The sequence below is a fragment of the Colius striatus genome, chromosome 11 (genome assembly GCF_028858725.1).
Source record: "Colius striatus isolate bColStr4 chromosome 11, bColStr4.1.hap1, whole genome shotgun sequence".
NCBI lineage: Eukaryota > Metazoa > Chordata > Aves > Coliiformes > Coliidae > Colius > Colius striatus.
The window spans coordinates 16,417,172-16,439,747 of record NC_084769.1 but is presented as its reverse complement, the minus strand read 5'-3'; the positions used below and the strand labels follow the sequence as shown (position 1 = coordinate 16,439,747).

General features: G+C 39.2%; 1 protein-coding gene across 5 annotated transcripts in view; it reads left to right on the top strand.

The window, feature by feature from the left end:
- The first annotated feature begins 697 nt into the window (after positions 1 to 697).
- Positions 698 to 22,576, top strand: part of MAP3K2 (mitogen-activated protein kinase kinase kinase 2) — a 61,585-nt gene continuing 39,706 nt past the window's right edge. For 2 of the 5 annotated variants that reach the window (XM_062004687.1, XM_062004683.1), the window contains exon 1: positions 5,332 to 5,707. The gene's annotated coding sequence lies outside the window, so the exon portion shown is untranslated. The other 3 variants (XM_062004684.1, XM_062004686.1, XM_062004685.1) reach the window with 3 other exon arrangements.

Sequence of the window (22,576 nt, the reverse complement as noted above, 5' to 3'; positions counted from 1 at the left end):
ATTTTGGATTGAATGCAAGAGTCATTTGTTCTTCACCAAGATGTTTCACTTGTGTCTTTCATTAAAATATGGAAACTTACATAGGCACATGTAAATTGCTTTTTCATGAAAAACTGAATGCCCTTTTTTGTGGGGGAAGAGGGAATTGAGCCAAAATGCTTTTTCCTTCTGATACATTCTCTTCCCTTAGTAACTAGGTGGTCATTTATGTGGTTGAGAGAAACTTCTACTGAGATAAAATCAGCTTTCTACAAGCTTCTTGTACAAGGTATATTTTTGTTATTGAAAATATTAATTCAGGGTACACAGCAAGAGAATTCTTGGAAGAGAATATGTATTGGATAACAACTCTAGGAGCCCAGCCTGTTGCATTTAAGTGAAATTATTTCATTTGTTAATAGATTATTTCTACATTCTTAACATCTTTCTGTAAAAGAAAGTTAGAAATGAACAGGCTTGAGACTTGCTGATTTTACTTTCTCTTCGTGTTTATCTTTGAGCTTCTGTGATATGTGTGCACTGTAGATTTTATATGAAATGGAAGTGATTTGATAAAACTAAATTACTTTCATTATATCCCAGCAATGTTCTCTACAGGATTTGAACATAAACATGGAAATAATGATTGTATGCTGTGGCAAATTTCCTCTTCAACTTTGTTGGTGTCTGAGTGTTCATAAGGAGGGGAATGTTGAAGTGCATCACTCATCTCGGTGAAATGGAACGTTAGAAAGGTGAGCATTCTCCTGTTGGGGAGATGTGTTCAGTCTGCAGTTAGCAAACTCCTCCACAATTAACTTCAACAAGCATTTCTGCTTGCAGTGAATACAAAGAATTTTTATTTGGCCATGCCTTCTTCAAGGTCCATCAGAGCAGCGGGTGTATTAGGAAGATCTAAGCTAAGTTCTTTAGAGGAGGCTATTACTGTGGCTTCTTTTTCCCCTGGCAAGAAGTTGAAACACAAGTTTTGCAGTGCCTTGCAGAAAGGCAGTGTTGTGTCAGCTGGCAGCATGAATGTTTCAGGTTTCTGCTCTGAGTGCTGCAGATAATATCAGCTGTAGCACAGCTCTTCCTATGCTGTTGTAACAACAGCCCTGGATCAAAGGGCATTGAGACATTAAAAAAAAAAAAGGGTGTGGTAAGAAAAACATCCTTGACCTGTCTAAGATTTGGGTATCTGAGGTTCAGAGAACAGGGCTTGATTTTGTTTTATTTATGTATTTTACAAGAGGTGAATGCAGCTGTGCGAAAAGGGCTAAGGAATCTTAAGAGGAATCAAGGAGATTTATTGACCAGACACTGAAACTTAAAACGTTTCCTGCACTGTACAGTTGTATTAAGCAAAGACATGTTAAAATGACAGTTACATTTACCATTCTGTTAGAAATCTCTTTTCAGTTGCTTTAATATTTACTTAAGCCTGTACCTCTTCAGCCTATCCCTTATCAGATATTCATTCAGCTGATAAATGAGTGCTTATCAACTGCTACTTTGCTCTACTGTCTGGTATTGTACCTCAGTATATGTCATGGAACTGTATGTTTATGAAAGCAATATAATTCCACAAAGGAGAATTTTCATCAATTGTATTTACCATGTTTTTTAGCTACTCTTGTTTTAAGCAGAATATTGATTGTTAAGGGTATGTATTTAGTGTTAAAAGAAGTTTGATTATTCAGGAGTTTTACTTAGTGTAAGTCTGTGTTGTATAAAATCTTTATTCTCCAAAGGCACCAGTTGCTTGTTACAGGCTTTTATAGCTATGTTTGCTCTTCTGAATAGTTCTATAGAATATCCTGCATACCTTTTGACAGGCAACGTAATTTCAGATACTTCTGATCGGCATGTCCTAGTTTACTCTTGCCATCTTCAATAGCAGACTTGTGTTGAATGGCTGGATAATATAGACATTATAATGGGAGGGAATAATCTTATTAGTAAAGTCAAAAAGGCCTGTGTTCTGGATTACTTAATATGGCTGAGTACTAAAGGTAAATGAGTTTCTTCATAAACTTCAGTGATGGAGCAGACAAACTTACTGCTGCCCAATCTGATTTGTAGTCTGTCAGGTGATTTTTCAGTTGGGCTCAGCCTATTGCTTTTCTGGTAGTAAGGCTGAGAAGCAACTCCATACCTGGATGACCACTGTATTTTTCGCATACTTTGGTCTGTTTCAGGGATTACAGACAAGTCAGGACCTGGCTGCTCCTCGTTTAGTTTGTTCTGGAGCAAAACTTAAATGTCTTGGGCAGCGGGAATGCATCCTGAAATGCAAAATACAAACTATGATAGATCTCAGTCTGGGTAAGAAATACAATTGCTACAGGAGGAAGATGTAGCCTCTTACCAATCTTCCAGCAGTGGTTTAGGACTGTGCTCCCCAAGCTATTTGCTGTTCTTCTCTTTTGGCATCATGCTCATGGTGATGACACATTTGTATTGGGAGGAATTGGAATGACTGAGATGCATGCACGTGTTTCCTTCCTACATGGAAAGGCAGATGAGCATAGCAGACAGGTCTTATTATATAAGTGATTATTATAAATTATCACCAATTTAACTAGATAATTTTTCTGGATGTAGTTCAAAATGTGGTAACATGATAACATGGTGCCAGCTATATGAAGGAATGATGGGAGGCAAAGCAACTTGGGGAGGAAAAGGAGGATGATGGCTTGGCTGTGGAAAGGGGTTAGTTTCTTTCTATTTAAAGTATTTAGAAGCTATGGCTTTAGTGTTAACTGATACAGGCACGTGTTAGCCTCAAACAATGTGTCTATAAGGTGAGAACTTCTTATTGCAATTAGGTATTGATTCTTGAATCCAGGGAGAGCTATACTGACAGATTTCAGTGAATTGCTGGAGTAGACTGTCCCAAGGTGGGCTTACCCAGTAATTTCCACCTCTGCTCCTCCCATTTTCCATCACCTGTATAGGGCTTGTACTGCATGTGTAAATAACTAATACACTTTATTACAACTTCTGTAATCTATTTTTATACTCTTCCATATCAGCAATTTTACTGTTGCTATAGGCTTTATTTTGCTCCAGTAGCATGACACATTATCCCAGAACCATGCCCCAGGGTGTGGGCTGAGCTCAGTGTGGGCTGAGCTCAGTGTGAGCCAGCATAGAAGTGCTAATCACTGATATTGTTAGATTTGTTGGTTTGGTTTTTTTTAAATGTCAAAGTCAATTTTTAGCTATTTATCCTGCTCTTGATACTGAAGATGCTGTTTGAGGAGTTTATGGCACAGGAGTGCCAGTGTCTGTTAGGATGTACATCACCTCTGCAAAGCACTCTTGAGATGGTGCATGCAGTGCAGTCTGAGTGCTTGGTAATACGTGGCCCTTGTGCAGAGATGCAAAAGACCATGTGGGCAGTGGAATGTGGGATGATTTTCACAACCCTTGGTAGCTTTTTCTTTAGTGAAGGAACTTAAGACTTCCAAACCTTCTGTTCACTAACCAATCCCCCATCATTGAAATCCATTTGCAAGATGCTGAAACTGACAAATGGCCATGAACTGGAACATTAAGGCAAGGGAAACACTGAATATGTTTCCAAAGCTGTGTAAGCAGCTGTGGCTCATTGATCTTGCTTGACGGTGCAGTAGCATCACACTACGTCAGCATTTTTCTTGGCTCTTTCCCTATCATTTAACAGAAAAGGTCACCTTTTAAACTTTCTAGTTAAAGACTCTTGGTCATGTGTGTCTCATGAAAGTGGCCAACAATTTTGCAAACTGTGGAACAAAGTGCCTTAACTTTGAGGGATGACATGACTCCTTCAAGTTGGCTCTGGAGTTTTTATTAATGAGCAGGATTGAGAGCCTTGTTCCTTCCTTGGATATGCTTCATCAGATGGTCTTTTATCTTCTTTCTGCAGCATATTTTACTGGAAGGTCTCAAAACACTCAGGTGGTGGGCCTTGATGTGCACTGTTTTAGTTTCATCTCTGGTTCCCACTGAAAGTTTACTTGCCTAGTTCTGCAGCTCAGAATCCAGTCCCACTGATGACTTGTCTGTTTGAAAGTGCTTCCCTCCATAATTATGTTTACCTGTAAGAACTATGCAAGTCTTAAACTTCCATTCAAGGTTTTCCCTGGTTTGTTTAAAGTGGCCAAAACAATGGTCCCAACCCTTGTTTTGGGTAGATTTTGAAGGTTTGATAAGGCTTTACAAACCTCTAATTGTTTTAAAGGTTAAATACCTCTATCCCCCTAGCCAGTGAGTGGCAGTTTGGTGAGGATTAATGTACTGTAGAGTCAGGTGCAGCAGCACCATCACTGCTGCCTCGGTACAGCACCCATGGCCTGTCAGCACATCACAGAAGGGGGTTTGCTAAACACCTGCAGTTCATTTGTGCATCATGTACACAACGATTCATGCCTGTAAGCTTATTTTTACAGCAGTACTAAAATAATTTCAGTGCTGTAGTCATATATACAGTCATCTGCTACTTAGCCTTCGAGGGCAGTGGTAATAGCTGTCCTGCTATGTACTAGAGTGCTTCCTCGCTGATTCAGGTAGGGTAGCATTCTTCCTAGCCATGTATTGACTTCCTGAGGGAAGAAGGCGGCACCTGCAGGGACAGGCCAGTCAGTGCTGGGAGAAATCAGCAGCCCGAAGGCAGCAGAGCACCATTTTGAGTTGTCCAAAAACGTGTCCAGCTTGCCAGAGTCAAGCCGTTTTGTCTTACCGCAGCACTGCCGCTGTGGGCTGGGCGGGGGCAAGGGTTTGGGGGAGGAAACCTGACTGTAGCGAGGTGAATGTTCACGTCTTGTCCTTGAAGAACCGAGATCAGAGAACCACTGAGAAGCACGTGGCTGTTCCCAGCTAAACCTGGCCTGACAAAAGCCCAGCGGCTGCTCCATCGTGCGCTGGCTTACAGCGCCGCACTCGACGAGGAGCCGCGCTCCCCCGGCGATGTTTGCCTCTCCCGCCGCTAGGTGCCGCGGAGAGTCCCAGAGCAGGCAGCCGCCGGGGCCCCGGCTTCCCCTCTCCCCTAGGGGCTACGCTTTTCGCAGCCGCAAGTGGAACCAGGCCCCGACCCGGGCCATCTCACGGAAAGGCGCCTCGCGCACCCCCGGTTCCCGGCCCCGCGGGCCGGGGAAGAGGCTCGGAGCGGGGGAGAAGCGTGACGCGCGTGCGCCTCAACGTCCTTCGGTGTGGGCTTCCCCCTGCCGCCACCACCGCGAGCGCGGGGCCGGGCCGTTGCTCTGTTGCCGCCCGTGCGCCCTGACGCCGGGCCGCGCTGACGTCTCGTGCCCCGCCTCCCGCCAGCGGCGCGGCCGACGTCACGAGTTTCGGCGGAGGGGGAGGCGGAGCTTTCGGTTGGCAGCAGAAGCGGCGGCGGCCGCCGGCGCCTCACGCCTGACGGGACGAACTCCCACACCTGCCCGGCCCGGCTCGGCCCCGTCTCGGTGCCAGCGCTCCGGGAGCACCTTCCCCGCTTTTCTCCTCACGGGCCTGTCTTGGCGCGCGGCTTTCTCCGCGCCGTTCTCGGTGCCTCCTGTCACCCTGCCCGCCGTGCCTCGGCGCGGGCAGGCCCCGGGCCCCTTCCCCCCTCCTCCGGGGGGGGGTGGGCTCCTCTCCGGAAACCTGGCCGCTCCCTCCGTGCCGCCTGCCCAGCCGGGCCTGCGCCCGCCGCCGCCGGGCAGCGCGGGGGTTCCCTGGCGGCTGCCCGGCCTCTGCTGTGACACAGGTCGGTACCGGCAGGGCAGGGAGGGGGGCGGCTTTGGGAAAGGCCGGGTGGCGGCGCGGCAGCTCTTGGCTGCCCGAATGTGTGTGTGTGTCGGGAACGGGCTCGTCATTGCGCGTCGGAGGGGGCCGCCGGTGTGGGGGACGCGTGGGGCAGCTTCGGCATCCCGGAGGTGCCCAGGCTGGGGGCGGGGGAAGCAGGAACCTCACTGTTGGGAGCCACCGGGGGCACCGTCCCTGCGTGGATGGAGGTACGCGGCGATGTAGGTGCTTTGAGGTGCAGGGGAGACACGAGATGCTACTTATTTACGTTACAATTGCAGAACCTTAAGGATTTTACGAGCTATATGGATATTTATATGTCACTGTGAGCCTCCCTGAGATTGCATTCTGATGCTGTGGTCTCTTGTCTTCAAATTGCTCTGCATTGATAGCAGTGCCATGAATTGGGTATGTAGGTCAGATTCTGTGACAGATTTTTGTTGAGGGAAAAAGTGAATCTCAGATTGGTTTGGGGTTTTTTTTCTCCTTATTACTTTGAAATGCAGCACGCACCAGGCTGTTGTGTGGGATTTTTTTTTTTTCCTGGCTTCTCTTGCTTCATAAATTTGATTTTTTGGATGTGGAATTACTGAAGATCAAAGCATTAAATAAACGGAGCATTTCTAAGCTGTATTATATCATGAAGTATCTTCTAAGAGGATGGTAAAAGATAATAGAAATCTGCCTTGAAAGAAGGGGAATTTCGAGACCATGCAGAAAATGTTTCTCAGCTATAGCTAACACTTCTTCTCTTGAAACAATGCAGCACGTTGCAGAGTGTAAGAGGCCTTCAGAAATGTGTTGCTATGTATATGGCAAGGACATAGTATTTGCAGAATGAATGTCTACATGCTTGTCTTGCGCAACATCTTGGATTGTCTTGTGGCATAGCACTCAGTAGCAGAATACCCTAGAAAGTGTTCTTTTCTATGGAATTCCCTTAAGGATAGCTTCAAGGGAATAGGCAGCTATGAGCTTATACATATGCCACACAGAAAAATCTTAGAAGAATTTTCTTGGATTAGGTTTGTTCTTTTCTTTTCCCCCTATCCTGTAACTAAATTCTTCACTGTTATTTGAAAATAACAGAAATAGTGTATGAGGAGATTTTACTTTTGTGTATGCTTTTGTATTAAAAATGAAAACTTACTCTAATTCTCGTGGGTTTTTTACACTTTTTGTTCTGCTATGATTGCTACTGAAATGTACTGAACCAGAATATTGATTGAGATAATGAGGCTGTATATTTGATTTTTTTTGTTTATTTGTTTTTGCAAGGTTTTGCTGTACCTTGGTAAAGCAGAATAGCAAAGTAACATTTGTCAAATTGACTTGTTACTGGAGACATTTGTCTTGGTTTACCTGGCACTAATGGAAGACGATGGTGAAGAAAATACGTATTTCTGAATTGCTGGTCTTGGGTTGCTGATATTTTTAAATGGTCAGAGGAAACTGTTTCTAAGATAGCTGTGGCCGTTGGTAATTTTGAGAGCTTTCATAGTATATGTGAGTAGGGAAATATCTGTGAAAGGTAGGATTTATTAACGTAGCGTAACGAGCATTATCTTGCTGTTTAAATATCATGGTAGGGAAGCTTTTAATTTTTTTTTCTTCTATATGTTGAGAAAATTCTAGGTAACTTATGGTAGAAGTAAATAACCTTTCAAATTTGGTCAAAATTGTTCTTTGCTGTGGTTCTTAGGAAAGGTAGTCAGTGTGCAGACTTGTGGAATTTAAAACTGATTGTGGTTAAATGCAGAAGACATTGCTTCATTACAAAGTTTTCTTATGGAGAAAGCAAGAAAGTTGGTCATGCTGTACATTTAATTCACATTTTTAGTAGGGATTTTATTTTACAGTTTCCTGTAATACAGTGTTAATATTTAGATACACATCAGAATTATTAATAGTTACAAGATTTTAAAAGCCAGTAAATATTTATGGATAACCTGTTGAAAAAAGCTTTACATGTTAGCATTCTGAAGTTAAATTTTTTTGTCTTTCATCTCTATTGTCTTTACTGCAGGCTGACTTCTGACATCAGCAAACTTAAAAGTAGCAAATAGTATGTCAATTATGTTTGTGATAGATAGTTCAAGGCCTGTCTCTCTGAGCATTTCCTGAACTGAAAATAATATTATTTTTTAAAAATGAAACCTGATAATGGTAACAAAGTGATTTACTTCATTGTTGGTTTTTTTTTCCCCCTTCTCCCAGCAGATACACAGGCAAATGTGTTTTTATCTATTGAGGGGTACACCATTGGTTTGGAGTATTGAACTTTATTTTCTTATAATTGCTTTTTAGATCTTTGCTGTTATTATTCAGAAAGTAGTGCTATTCTCTGTTGAGACTACTACTTAGAGAAAAAGAAATGAATGATGAAAATGGGACTGGTCAATGTAATTAAGTACATTTTGCTACTTTCACAGAGCTTCAGATGACAAACTGATGTAAATATGTATGTTGACTTGTAATTCTATCTAGGTTGGTCTAATTAGCAAACAATTAAGTTTGATGTCCTAAAAGTTTAATTTCTAAATTTTAGCTTTAAAAATTCTGAAGTAGATCTCACACAATATTAAATTTTAAAATAATAATAATTTTTTTAGGTCAGTGAATTCTAGTAAGCACACTATTTTTTTTTTTTTTTAAAGAATAGATACCAGAGTATTAAAATAGCAGTGCAGTATTTTGTAGTGCTAAGGAATAGGTCAAAATAGATCGTGCATACTGCTACGATTGCATGTGTCTTGCAGAATAACATTGTAAATTTATAGTTGGGTAATGGGAGCATGTTCAGAATGCAGTGTGTTAGTCATGATTCTCACTTCTGGATCTTGGCATGAGATGTTGATTTACTAATACAGTAATAACAAGTGCAAGTTATAGCTATATATTTACCTGATTTCTTAGACTAATTATGCAGGTTTTTTTCTGAGATTTTCAATACTTTCACCTTACACACTTAAGTTTTGAGAAGCTGCAGAAGATTTGATGACATGTAGGAACAGAGATGAAGATCTGTCTTAGGATATTGCACTGATTTCCATCTCTGGGAACTACTACTCTAGAGACGCTTGACCCACAAATACATTTATGGCATAGTTTAGAGCCTAGCTTAATGAGGTCGTTTAAAGTTGAGCTTACTTGAGCAAGGCCAAAGCAGGGGTATCTGCAGCATGCTTTAATGACTGAGAGTCAGGAATTGGTGATGTAGGGAGGTCAATACAGATGTGATTTCTTTCTGTCTGTTTGCAGTTTTTACTTCTGCATCTCAGACTATTGTGTATTTTTAAATAATACTGTCAAACTTAACTTTTCATATGAGAGGAAAATTATTTTCTTGAGGCCAAAGTTTTTTTCTTTGCTGTAGCTTTCTTTTCAGCCTTTTTTTTTTTTTGTTGAATCCTTCACTATTTTTTCTTTACTTGCTCCTCTTCTGTATTTCCATTCAATCGTTTGTCTACTTCTGAAGCTCAGGTATGGTAACATTGATACACATCTTTCATTTCTTCACTTATCTAAATGAGAACTGTTTAAGAAAGGAAGGAATTCCATGAGATAGTCCCTATGCTGAGGCAGAAGCAAATACACTGAAGTCATTTCTAACAGAATGGGAATACCACACCTCTTCACTGGTCTATTTATAGCTAGTACATAATAGTTAGGAGGCTTTCCTTAATATTTAACTGAAGTCTCTGTCATAGTGCTAGTTAAGCCAGTTAGCACTTGTCCAACTATTATTACTCATGCAGGATGATTTCTGTACTCTTTGCACCAACTGTTCGTGTATGTGAAGACTATTCCTCTGTCTCCTTTTATTTCAGACTTCTTACAAAACTGCAAGCAGGCTTTTTCTTCACACGTCACATTTTGTCAGGATTTTTGATGTTAACTCTCAGTGGACTCTGATTTGTCTGTATCTTTTTCAAAGTTCCCCAAACAAAGTCTTAAAACAATAGAATAATTAACTTACAGTCTAAGTTGCAGCAGAACTAACACGACAGCCTTATTAAAATGTCATTCTAGGGTGTGTGTGCATTCAGGTATGACTGGGGTTTGTTAAATCAGGTTATCTCTTTCTTTAAATATATGAATCTGAGTAATCTTTCCAAGCAATGTAAACTCATATTGAATGAAGTCTTTATTTCACATTAGTTTTCTTACATTAAGAGTTTCTAGACTCAAGAGGATCAATGTTCAAGAAGTTATTCTACAGGAAAGCATGCAGTTTCTGCTCTTCCACATAATTTCCCAGCATATGCAATCCTTGTGGCTTTTGAACATAAGCCTGCTCTACAACAGGAAACTTGATTGAGAACAAGTTCTCCTAGGGTCGGATACAGCTTCTGTTGGAAAAAAATGTGTCTTTACCAGTCTATTTTATACATATTCTATCTCTTGAAGTAAGTTGTATTGCTAAGATAACTTTGTCGGTGTAACTGAGCAAGTTTTTTTCAGTTTTGAGATGTCATACAGGCCAGTGACGTAGTAGAAGAAATTTTTATCCTATAGGCGTGCTTTATTGGAAGAATTGCAGAGCCAGCTATGAACAGATGTTCCCCGGCTTTACTCCATTTTATCTGTAAATTATTTTATTCATAATTTTGAGTATAGATCACAGATGAGACAAATTGGATGACTTTCTCAGCAGTGCTGTCTTCACAAAAAAACCCAATAATGATTGTTTAGTTTCTTGCAGGAAGAATCATAGAATGTGGTTTGGGTTGGAAGGGACCTTAAAGATCATCTAATTCCAAGCCCTTGCCATGGGCAGGGACACCTTTCACTAGACCAGGTTGCTGGAAGCCCCATCCAACCTGCCCTTGGACACTTTTAGGGACAACTTTTAGACAACTTTTCTGGGCAACCTGTACCAATGCCTCACCACCCTCACAAGGAACTGGGGCTGTTTAGTCTGAATAAGAGGAGATAGCAGGGGCATCTCATTAATATTTACAATTATCTAAATTATGGATATCAAGAGGTTGGGGCATCACTTTTTTTCTGTTGTATCTAGCAACAGGACAAGAGGTAATGGGAAGAAGCTGGAACACAAAAAGCTCCATTTAAATGTCAAGAAAAACTGTTTTACTGTGAGGAGGATGGAGCACTGGAACTGGCTGCCCAGGTAGGTGTGGAGTCTCTTTCTCTGGAGGTCTTCAAAACCTGCCTGGATGCCTTCCTGTGTGACCTGATCTAGGTGGACCTACTTGAGCAGGAGGGTTGGACTGGATGATCTCTAAAGGTCCCTTCTAACCCCTACCATTCTATCATTCTATGATAAATCGGTTTGAAGCCATTACCCTTTGTCCTGTCACTCTATGTCCTTGTAAAAAGTCTCTCTCCAGCTTTCTTGTAGGCTCTCCTTTAGGTACTGAAGGGCTGCTAGTGGATCTCCCTAGAGCCTTCTCAAGAATGAACAATCACAACTCTTAGTCTGTCTTTGGACAAGAGGTGCTCCAGCCCTCTGATCATCTTTGTTGGCCTCCTCTGGACTTGCTCCAACGGGTCTATTTCCTTATGTTGAGAGCTCCAGGGATGAACACAGGTGGGTTCTCGCGAAAGTGGAGTAGAGGGGCAGAATCACCCCCCTCGACCTGCAGGCCACACTTTTGATGCAGCCTGGGATGTAGTTGGCTTTCTGGGCTGCAAACACACATTGGTGGCTCATTCAGTTTTTCAACTACCAATACCTTTTGCAGGATTAGTCTCAGTCTTCTTATCTCCCAGTCTGTATTGGTGCTTGGCATTGTCCCAACTCATGTGCAGGACCCTGTACTTGGCCTTGTTGAACTTTATGAAGTTTGCAGACACCTACATCTCAAGCCTTACCAGGTCCCTCTGGGTGACATCTCTTTCCTCCAGTGACCACACCACACCACACAGCTTGGTGTCATCAGCAAATTTGATGAGGGTGCACTCAATCCAGCTGTGTGTCACTAACAAAGTATAAGTATTCTAATAGTCAAGAGTTGATTACCACTTATGTATCCCAAAATTATTGTAAAATAATTTAGACAAGGAGAGTTCTATAAATGCCAACAGTTTGAGTGCTGTGTTACCAAAACAATAACAGTGGGAACTATCATCTTACCTTTCCAGCCCTTAAGATTCCGTGGTTCTGTGAAATAACTTTTTTTATCTAACTGCTGAAAACTAATTGTTGAAGTTCAACTTGTATTTAGTTGTTCTGTCACACTGTCTGTATTTTTAGTGGTGTCACAGTTGTTTTAACTACAACATGAGATTTTTAAAAAAAAAAAAAAGAAAAACCAAACAAAAACTCTGTTGTAATGGCAAACCCCAGGATCTTCAAATGCTGTTTTGTTTCTTCTGTAATGGCTTGATGATAACTGAGTAGGAATAAGTGAGTGTCGTGGTTTGGCCCAGCTAGCACAGCAGCTAGCTGTCAAACTACGTCAAACCATGTCGGTAAGTATGTAGAAAAGTTTCTTGCACTGCTGGTGCCAGTAAGTGCTGTAACTTCAGGCATGGATGAGATGGGTGGTGTAGTGAATGACTTTTTAAGCTGCTGCAGCAAGTTCCTTTGGAGAATATCTATTAAGGCTCTATGTTTGTGGTATTGACAGTATCAAAAATGCTAAATGAGACTTCCAAATGAAAATTTAGATGTTACAGGTGAAGTGTCTGGCAAGTTTTAGGTAAAATCTTAATCCATAATGAAATGAAGGATGATCCCGTGTTCTTCCTCCAATGGTAAACATGAATAAGTGCATATGGAAGAGTGAGAACGAAGTAATCATATATAATACTTAGCTTTAACATTCTTTCAATCCCTAACTATTTTCAGGAAAGATTTACTTAAAATCTGATGTGATTTTTGTGTAACTAGTGACTTTTAGATTTTTGTGCTCAAACTTGGCCAGTCTTTTTTTTTTTTTAATGTAGCTAAATGTCATCCAAATACCCTTCTGTAAGAAATATTACAGGTATGCTATTTGTTATGTAAAAATCTACCATTTTCTCCTCCAACTTATCTTGTGCCAGTTTCCTTTGGTGCCACGTTTCTTTTGGAAGAGAGTGAACAATCCGTTTCTCTGTTCCTTGTATGATTTTGTAGCCCTTTATCACTTTCTCCTAACTTGCCTATTTTCCTGTATAGAACCCATTCTGTGCCTCCAATCATACCTTTTGCCCTCTTGAACTACAGTATTCTGCTACATCCTCTTCTGGAACTGAAAGCCCCAGGACTGCTAATGATATTCAAGGTGGTCAGACAGTGATCTATTTTGAACTGATTGTCTTCATATTAGTTCCTAGCATTGGCTTCAATTCTGAGTGCTAACAGTATTCAGTTCAAAGGCCATTGGCTTGTAATGTGCTTCTCTCCCCACCCCTCAACTTGCATCACTTTCATTTATCTGTGCTATCATCTGCTTTATTGCTCAGTTCTCTAGTCGGATAAAGACCACCACTTTTACTGTAGTCAACCCTTTCATCTCCGGAATAACATAATATTGATAGGCACGATTGCTCTTGTTTCTTGGATAATGTAGAATATGTTGAATGCCACAGACTCTTATGGAACTCCACTGGTATCCTCCTTTCTTGTGAGAACACCAGCTCTCTGTCTGGTGTTTTCTATGTTTTAACCAATTTATTCATGCAGGGTTCTTTCTTCTTTCTTATGCTGCCGTTGCAATAAAGCCTTTGGCCAGACTTTTCTGGTACTAGAGGTCCAAGTAGACAATGACGATGACTGAGTTCAGCTCTATATACACATGTTCAGAGTGCACCAAGAGATTTGAAAGCAAGGATCTTTTTTTTTTTTTTTTGGAGCAGCCATATCTATTTTTCTTTACTCTGTCATAATCATAGTCAATCATAAAAAATATCCATATGTCCATTATTTCTAGGGGTTTTTTTTGTAGATCACGCTTAACTTTGTAGTTCCCTTGAGTCCCTGCATTACACATGCTGTCTTTTAAAAAGATCCACACCTGTACAGTGGCCAAGAGGGGCAGTTCCAATGTGAGTACTTGCTCATATCTTTGTGTTGATGTTCCTGCTGTAGCAATGTAAGATCAGTTAGATATGCTGATGTTTAATTAAAATGTAAAATATGTCTTTTACAATGGGTTATTGGTTTACTCTGAGTCTCCTGCTTGTCATTGGAGTTCAGCTGGAAAGCAGCAGGGACGTTGGACAAGCAGGACTATTCCCTTGATAGAAATACAACCTTAGTGGTGGAACTGTAATCTTAAAGATGACGGTTAGGTGTCGGCATAGACATAGAAATCCTCCTTCGGGAAATGTTGAGTCTGTAGTTAGTTTACCTTATTAGCCGTATTTATGACTGCTCTTACACTTTTATTACTGGAGGGAAAAGTATAATTAGGTAGCATCATAATGTTCTTCTCCCCCTCTACTCTGCCCTGGTGAGGCCTCATCTGGAGTCCTGTGTCCAGTTCTGTGCTCCTCAGCTCAAGAGGGACAGAGAACTTCTGAATAGAGTCCAGCGCAGGGCCACCAAGATGATCAGGGGACTGGAACATCTTTCATACAAGGAAAGGCTGCAGGAACTGGAGCTGTTTAGGCTGGAGGAGACTGAGAGGAGATCTTATTAACATTTACAAATATCTAAATGGTGGGTGTCAGGAGGTTGGGACATCCCTTTTTTCTATAGTAGCTAGCAACAGGACAAAGGGTAATGGGATGAAGCTGGAACACAAAAAGTTCCACTTAAATGTAAGAAAAAAACTATTTCACTGTTCAGGTGAGGGAGCCCTGGCACAGGCTGCCCAGAGGGGTTGTGGAGTCTCCTTCCTTGGAGGTCTTCAAGACCCGCTTGGACATGTTCTTATGTGACCTGATCTAGGTGAACCTGCTTGAGCAAGGCGGTTGGACTAGATGATCTCTAGAGGTCCCTTCTGACCCCTACCATTCTATGATTCTGTGAAATGTCATTGCAATAATTTAGTGCCTACTGCTAAGGGGCACGCTATGGGAGATGCAAGTAGGAAACCTTATGTAAGGATATGCTATCTTTGTGGTTTTGCAGTTGATTCTAGAGTGTTTTGGTAAAGTTAATTTCTTATTGATATGCTTTGGTTTAAATGTTCTGAGGGTTTGAGCTGAATTAGGGTGGGGTTTTTTTTGTGGTTCATAGGGAGCTGAAGATTGTTACCAAGGCACAAAGTGAAAGAGATTTTGTATATTTGATAGCTTTGCAATGTCTTATGGCCTATGTGGGTCACCCAGTTTAAAAAGTTGAAAGTTTATGCATGTAGACCTGCTCAGTGAGACCTACTGGCTATAAAAGACCTGCACAATCATATTGTGTGGTAAAAAAAAAATCTCTTGGCTTTGCATAGTATGTATTACCCATGCATGCACAAAAGATATTCTCAGCTTTCATTAGCGTGCATTAAGTACACCCTTACCCATCTTCTCAGTGGTATTATCGAGCCCTCCATACAGTTCCAAATGTGAAAAGTCTAAGTCTATCCATACCCTTGGCTCCTTGGTTAAATTTATTACTCTTCACTGTTGTCATTGTTGAATGTTTTTGATCTTGAATTGGAGACTGATGCAGTTGTGTTTTTTCTGTGCTGTGTTGGAAATCTGTATGGCTCATGAATATCTTACCCTACTTAAATATTCCACTTTAGCATATTATGAGATTCTTTTGCATCTTGTGTTTTTATTTTGAGAATAGAAATAACTGAAACAATGTCTGACTGAATATACAGAATGAATTTGAGTTACAATGGGGAGAGAGCACATGGAGTATTGAACGAGACAGATTGGAAGGGCATTTTAGGCAGAAGCTCCAGGTGATGGTGTGTGTTAATGGGGTCGAAAAACTTGATGTCAAGATAGCAGGAGAAGACGATAAAATTTGTAGTTCTATTACCATAGTCTGGATTTCCTCAGTCTGCATGTAGTGTGCTGGAAGAACAGCACCTTGAGGAATGAGTAAGATAGAATGTAACAAAGGCTGTTCATTGAGGAGGATGCCTTCTTGATTTGTTGCAAAATTTAAAAGATTTACAGCAAATGAGACAGATATTCTCACAGTGAAGACAAAAAATGACCCTAGAGAGTTAGATTCTGTCCTTGCTGGTGTCACAGCAAAGTGCCAGGCAGATCATGTTAATCAATAAAGTTCATGTTGCGTTTGGTTTTTTTGGTACTTGATTTGAAATGACAGTGGAGTGATTTGCAGCCATGATTAAAACTCACAAATGCTGCAACTGTGAAACCAGTGAGTTTTGCGCTGAATGGGAGGTGCTGTCAAATGTGGTGGTTGTCTTGAAGAAAAACAAAATTTCTTAGTTACATCACCTGAAGATAAGTATTAAAACTAGCTGTAGAAAGGGAGAATGGGTTTATTTCTCTGGCGTATGTAAAAAAATAATTGTCTTTCAACCCATCATGGTCACAGTACTGGAAGATGACCTGAAAAGGATAGATCTAGAGTTTAAGGATATGCTTTCTTCTCTATATTCTCAAAAGCAAAATCTGACTGATGATTTGTATGTAATTGCTCTCATACATTAATTAATGCTTCACTTGTTTGCAATACTCAGTTTCTGCTGAAAGCTTGCTTTTTTTCCTCATGTACTTCATTATTGCTTAAAGAATAATGTTCATAGGTAAGTGGTTTGTGATAGGTTTATTTTTCTAGTAAATAGTTATTCTTAATTAATTGCTGATTGTAGCACAGTCTTCCCTTCTTAGTCATGAAGATTGCAGGAATGACCAATAATAGTAGTGCCGATTGGTAAGTTTGCTGACTATGATCTTGAATTTGCCCACAAGAACAAGAGAGATATTGTATTCTTTTCAGGTACATGCTCTGAATGGTCTGTGATATCACAAAAAAGTAGTTTACTCCACTAGGATTTTGGGATAGGGGATATGTTGTTACATTTGTAGTAGGAATGTTTTAATCCTAACACTTTTAGCCTTTCTTCACAAATATTTTGACTTGTTGTTCCTAAGGTTGGAGGAAAACGAACATTGATAGCACTCATGACAGCTTCAGCAGAAGGCCTCTAAATGTCAGTGGCAGCTGCTGAGCTGAAAGCACCAAGATTTTTGGAAGGCGAAACAGAAGCACCTAAATCTGATTATGATGTTTGCTGTAGTACATGTTTCATGAGATTGTATGGATTAAGATTTCATACACCTGTCTTGTTTGAGAAGCCTTTTATGAGGCTACTCAGTTTGTGTAAGATAATAAATGAAGAAAAACCTACAAACATCACACAAGTGTTTCAATCAGTGTATTTGTGGCCACTATAATGTTACCTTAAAATACTGAGTAATCTTTCAGTGTTTTTATGATGTGAATAGCATTCATCAGTTTGTGTAGCATATAGCTTAGTTAATAGTAAGGCATTTGTTCTTTTTAGTGTTGTGATGCTCTGAGACTTTCAGCCATGGTGGTGGTGATAGATTCCTAAGAAGCCAGAGTGATTTGGAGTCAGTGATGCAGTTCTTTGTAGCCCAGTGAACTGTGTCTATTGCTTTTTAACATACTTTTGTGACAAAATCTGATCTTGGATAAGGGTAGAGGAGTAACAGCAGTTGATCTCTAGCAAATACCTTCTGTTGCATAATGATGACACGGAAATATTTTGCAGAGTGTCACTGTGGCATCTATCTGCAAGTTTCAGCTGTTGTGACCCTTCCTCAATTTAAAATGAACGTGTGTTTCATAATTGTGTTGTGGGTTGTTGTTTGTTTTTTTTGTGGAATCATGAACAGATCTTAAAGGATCATGATTTTCAAGGTGGATTTGCTTGATGTATCAGCAAAGCCATTCTTCAGTTAGGTCGAGAAATGAGCTATTGAAGTACTTTGGCTGCTGCTGAGGCAATAACAGATACAAGAAATGGAGAAGTTCTGTAAAACTTAAATTAGGTGAAGAAAGAGATCTTGATGAGAAAAGTAGATGCTTTTCTGTTAAAGGCCAATTAAAGTCTTATCTTTTTTTGTGTACTTGAAGTGGAGTAGGCTTATGAAGGGTTAGCCAGTAGAGGCTCTTGATACCATTTGGAAAGAAGAGGTTCATTCAGAGCAGGAAACTTGTATTTAAGTGCCTTCAAACTCTCTAAATATGCTTATCTCCCCCTATCAACTGTAAAGGAAGTGTAAGGAGATTAGCTTTCCTAGACTACAGTTACTCTTTGTGAATATTGCTGTAAGTGTTAAGATATTTATCTCAAAAGTGTAATTTTGCTATAAACTCATCTTGAACTAAATTATCTACTAGTTTGCATTTTTATGAGAACAGTCCTCTAAAAGCTATCCTTGCATTTCTGATACCTTCCAGCACATTTTCACTTTTTCAAGAGAAGAGCATTGCTCATAATGCTGATAAATGTTATGTGAATCTGTCAAGTCACAGTTTATAGAATAGTAGGAACTGAAGATTTAAGCCAAGTAGGATTAAGTTTTACTTTGGTCACTGGAGCATGTTGGATATTCTGGTTCATCCTGAAGTCTGTCAAAAGTACTTTGAAAGGTGACCTGCATTTATGGTGCTAGAACTGACAGGATTGCCTTTCAAAGTTTTATCCTTCCTATAACTGGGAGGGCACCATCCTTAATTAGAAGTCGTGTTTTATGCAAGTGTGTTTTTTCTTTTGTCTTTTCTTTTGATTTTTTTTTTTTTTTAATTGAACTTTGGAAGGAATACAGCTAGTAACCATTCTTTTTAGAAAACATAGCAAATCATGCCTGTATCTGTACAGGTGAAGTAAGTCTGTGTGGTCCTGTGTGCTAAATTAGACAATTTTTTTTTGCTTGCCAGGAAGATTTTAAAAGTCTTCAGTTTAAGAAATTTCAGATCTACACATTGTAGAGAGATCTGATATATATTTAACAACAGTAAAGGTGCTGATGCTTCAGCCATCCCTCTCTTGCTGTCTGCAGTCTTTCTGATATTCTGTACTGAGAGGTATATCTGTAGGTTGTGTACAGAAGCAAGATGGCTTCTGCATACACTGCATTTTTGTACACGTAAAGATTGCATTAAACCTCTTTAATTTGATATTGTACTGATGTTAGATGATTATACATTGTGACTTAATTCTTCTGAGTTTTCTTGCTGAGACTATCCAAGCTTACAGCTGCAATTTTTTTTCAAAAAAATCATTTCCTAAATGATTGTATGTCAAAATACATTCAGTGCAAAACCATTATTGAATAAATGTAACAAAACACAATATTTAGACTTACGTAAAGCAAAACTTCTAATTATGGATGATGACCCCTTGGTTTCAGGGACGACAGAAGTTCAAAAAGCAATCCTGTCAATTTTATCACCATAAATATAACTCATCTCTTTAAAAAGCAATTATTAAGCACAATAAAATCTAATATTAAATGGAGTGGAAGCCACTATGAATTATTATATGTATTTAAAATATTCGTCTGTGTTTAAATATATTTTGTTGGACTCTTACTGTTTTTAAATATGATTCAGGTAATTTGTTTAAGCCATAAATTGTGTATGTCATTGTGCCTGCCTGATCATTACTAGTCTGTAGGAGGTTGCACTAGGAATCATGTTCATCGATGTTTTCTGCTAAATAGGAATATGGATCTCAAAGTATTTTAGTCTGTCAGCTGAGTTTACTGTTTAGTTAATTGAGACTTTAAAGGAAATAATTAAAATGTTATGTGATATTTAGCCAAGTATATTGGAAGAATGTAAGTAGGGTAATTGCTGTGGTTAGTTCTGTTAGCTAATCTGTAGTCAATTCAAGAAAACGTATTTTGCTTGGCAGTAATAATGCTTGAAATCAAGGCATTAATGTGGTTTTGGTTCTAATTCTATGGTAGAAAGGAAACGAATTATTACATTCTTTTACTCTTGATGCAGAGGTAAATAATCAACGAATCTTTGACCCTTCTCTTTATCCTTCTCAGTTATTAATACAATATTTACAATCCACTAAAATATTCCTGTTTTCCAGATATTTCCAAATATTTGCAAAAATGGTCTAGAAAACTCAACCACCAATATTGTGAAGAGTCTTAGGCTCTTATAAGACCCTGGATCTTTAATTTAAAATGTTTGATCTGAAGTATATTACACATGGTTCTCTGTATCTCTTTGTCGTTGTGGACGGTGACATTTCCGTTTCAATAACACTGTGCTGTGTTTTGGATGCATACTTTTGATTTTTTTTCAAAAGCAGAGCAAAAAATGGCTTCCAGCTATTTCTTCCTGGTTTTCATCACCACTGGCTATTTTACCATGTTAATTCGGTAAAGCACATGTATCTGAGGATTTTTTCCCCTGTGATGTATTTCATTAAAATATTTCAAAATATTTCATTGTTTTAAGAAGTCTTACCTTTGATTTGGATGCTGTCGTTTTATGAAGCTTGATACACTTACAGAGGCGGTTAGCTCATGATACTTTGTGTGTAAGATTGTTTTGACTCTGTACAAGAGGTTCATGTAGCTTGGGCTCCTGAGTAAGCTGCTTTAATTACAAGAGAGCGGGAAGTTGAAGGCAAAGTTTAGAAGTATACTGACTGAGGTACCTACAATCAGAACACGGCTTAAAATATTTTGAAAACAAACCCCGGTACCTCTAGAGGAAATAAAACCAGAAACACTCTTTCTGCAAAGGAAGATTTGATAAGTTTGTATCTCTTACTGTGTCAGTCATAGTTCAGCTGTTTGGGGTAGAATAGTTGAATGATAGTAACTATGGAAAGCAAGCAGTAAGGGATAAAACTAAAGGGAATACAGTTTCAGTCTGATGCTGAGTGCAGTCCTGAATTACTGTGCTGATTAAGAGATGGTACTCTAGGTTGTGTCTCTCTCCCTAGCTTTAAGGCATCAGCTGACAGAGCTGAATTGGTTCTGCTGTTTTGCTAGTCTTTCCTTGCACAGCAGAACTAGATGACTCTCTCAGTGTATCCTGTCCATTGTTATTCAACTCACTATTGTGATAAATTAAGGGGGGAAGAAAGCCCTTGAGAACAGAACAGAGTACATGACAGAGAAAGAACTAAGGAGTTCTCCCTGGCAGCTTTCAGACCATAAGATTTCTTGAGGTGTGCAAAAGAAGGCCGGAATCAAATATTTTAACACACTTTTTTTTTTTTCCTAAGAAACTTTTATTAATTTATTCCCCTCTAATAACTTTTAATTTTAAAATATCCTGTAGTTCTGTGACAGGAAGAATATTTCTTTTACTTTAATTTCTAATGTTCCAAATTTGACCCACCAAGTCCTGGATTTTGTTTTGTTTTCCAAATATTGCCTAAATTTATCAATGTGTAATTGGCCTTTGATTCAAATGGATTTATTTTTTTCTCCTCTGTCTCTGTATTCCATGTGAATACTTTTTCTTACATATTATTACAATATGTTAAAGATGAGATCAGTTTGAAAAAAATTCTTAAATCTGCTGTGTTATTATTAGGATCAAATTATTAATAGGCCTTTCAGATACCATCTTAAATATTGTTCTTGATTGCTCTTTGCTTCTCTTTTCTCTATCCTTCATGATTTTGTGTTGCTGCTGTTGCTTTCATATTCTTTGAAAAGGGTGGCTTTTGTCCAGTATTTATTTTATATGTCTGTACATAACTCTGTTCTTTACATTCATTTCTGTGGTGTTACCTTCTGTTAGGTATTTGCTGATTTGCTAACAATACTGAATTTGCTTCTGTGATTGCCACACTATGTAAGCTTCTGTCATTTATGCCAAGGATTGCTTTAAGCTGTGAAAAATTCTTATTTAGAAGTTCAGAATCAGATATCACTGTTTGGTGTCTTGTTTACAGACAGTATTTTTACTTGATTTTAAATTAAAAAAAAAATACATGATGAGCAGTCCTGCATAGTATTTTAGTTAAAGATTAAGTAGATGTGTTGGACTTAATTTTTTTTAGCCTTGTTTACTGTGATTTATAAGAGGTTGTGTGAGACCAAGCATTTGATTGTTTAAATGTAACATTTTGGGGGTAAAATAATTTTATCTGGCTCTTTTTTCTTTTTTTGCTATGAAATTACTTTTTATAATCTGACTTTATATTCTGATGATTTATTCTACAATCTGAAAAATGACCTGTGAATGCACACTTTTAGTGATTAGGTGGCTCTTGGTGTCATCTGTTTGGTTTTCTTATAGACAAGTCTCTGAATAGCAATGCTAAGAAATTTTGTTTTCTTGTCATTTTGATTTAGCTTGCTTATGCCTAACACAGTGTAATCTCCAATTTAATCTTTATGTTTCCAGTAATTATAGTGCATCTTTCTTCTTTTGACTTGATGCTATGTCATTTTGCTTTGTTGCAAGAATAGGGACTGATTTATTTTAGTGAAAATGTATAGGAAACTGATGTCCTTGAGATTCCTGCCCCACTGTTGGAACAGATATGGGCTCCAAAGGTGTGATGCACCTTTCTATGTAGGTCAGTACTGTATAAGCCTGAATTCCTTACAGAGGCAGGCTAAAGTAGTTTGCTTGCTTCACTTTTTTTTTTTCTTCATTTTTAACCTACAAGACAGCATGAAAGCTGGCTTATATTCTTAAACTCTTATTATATACTTCCTTTGCTATTCTCATATGATTAATGTATGTAGCCATTGATAATTCCACTCCTTAAGTGTCGTATTTCTGTTACGAAATTGGGTGCTGCAGAAACCGTTTCATTTCTGCACATTGTATATCTTCATATTCCACAGAACTAAACCACCCTTTGTAGCTCACTTAAATATTCACCTCATACAGTATCTGCATGTTTTCTTCCTCTACTGTGTGAGGGTAAGGCTTTTGTTTTTTTCTGGCATACAAGTTTTCGAATGTGACAAAGTCAGTCATGTG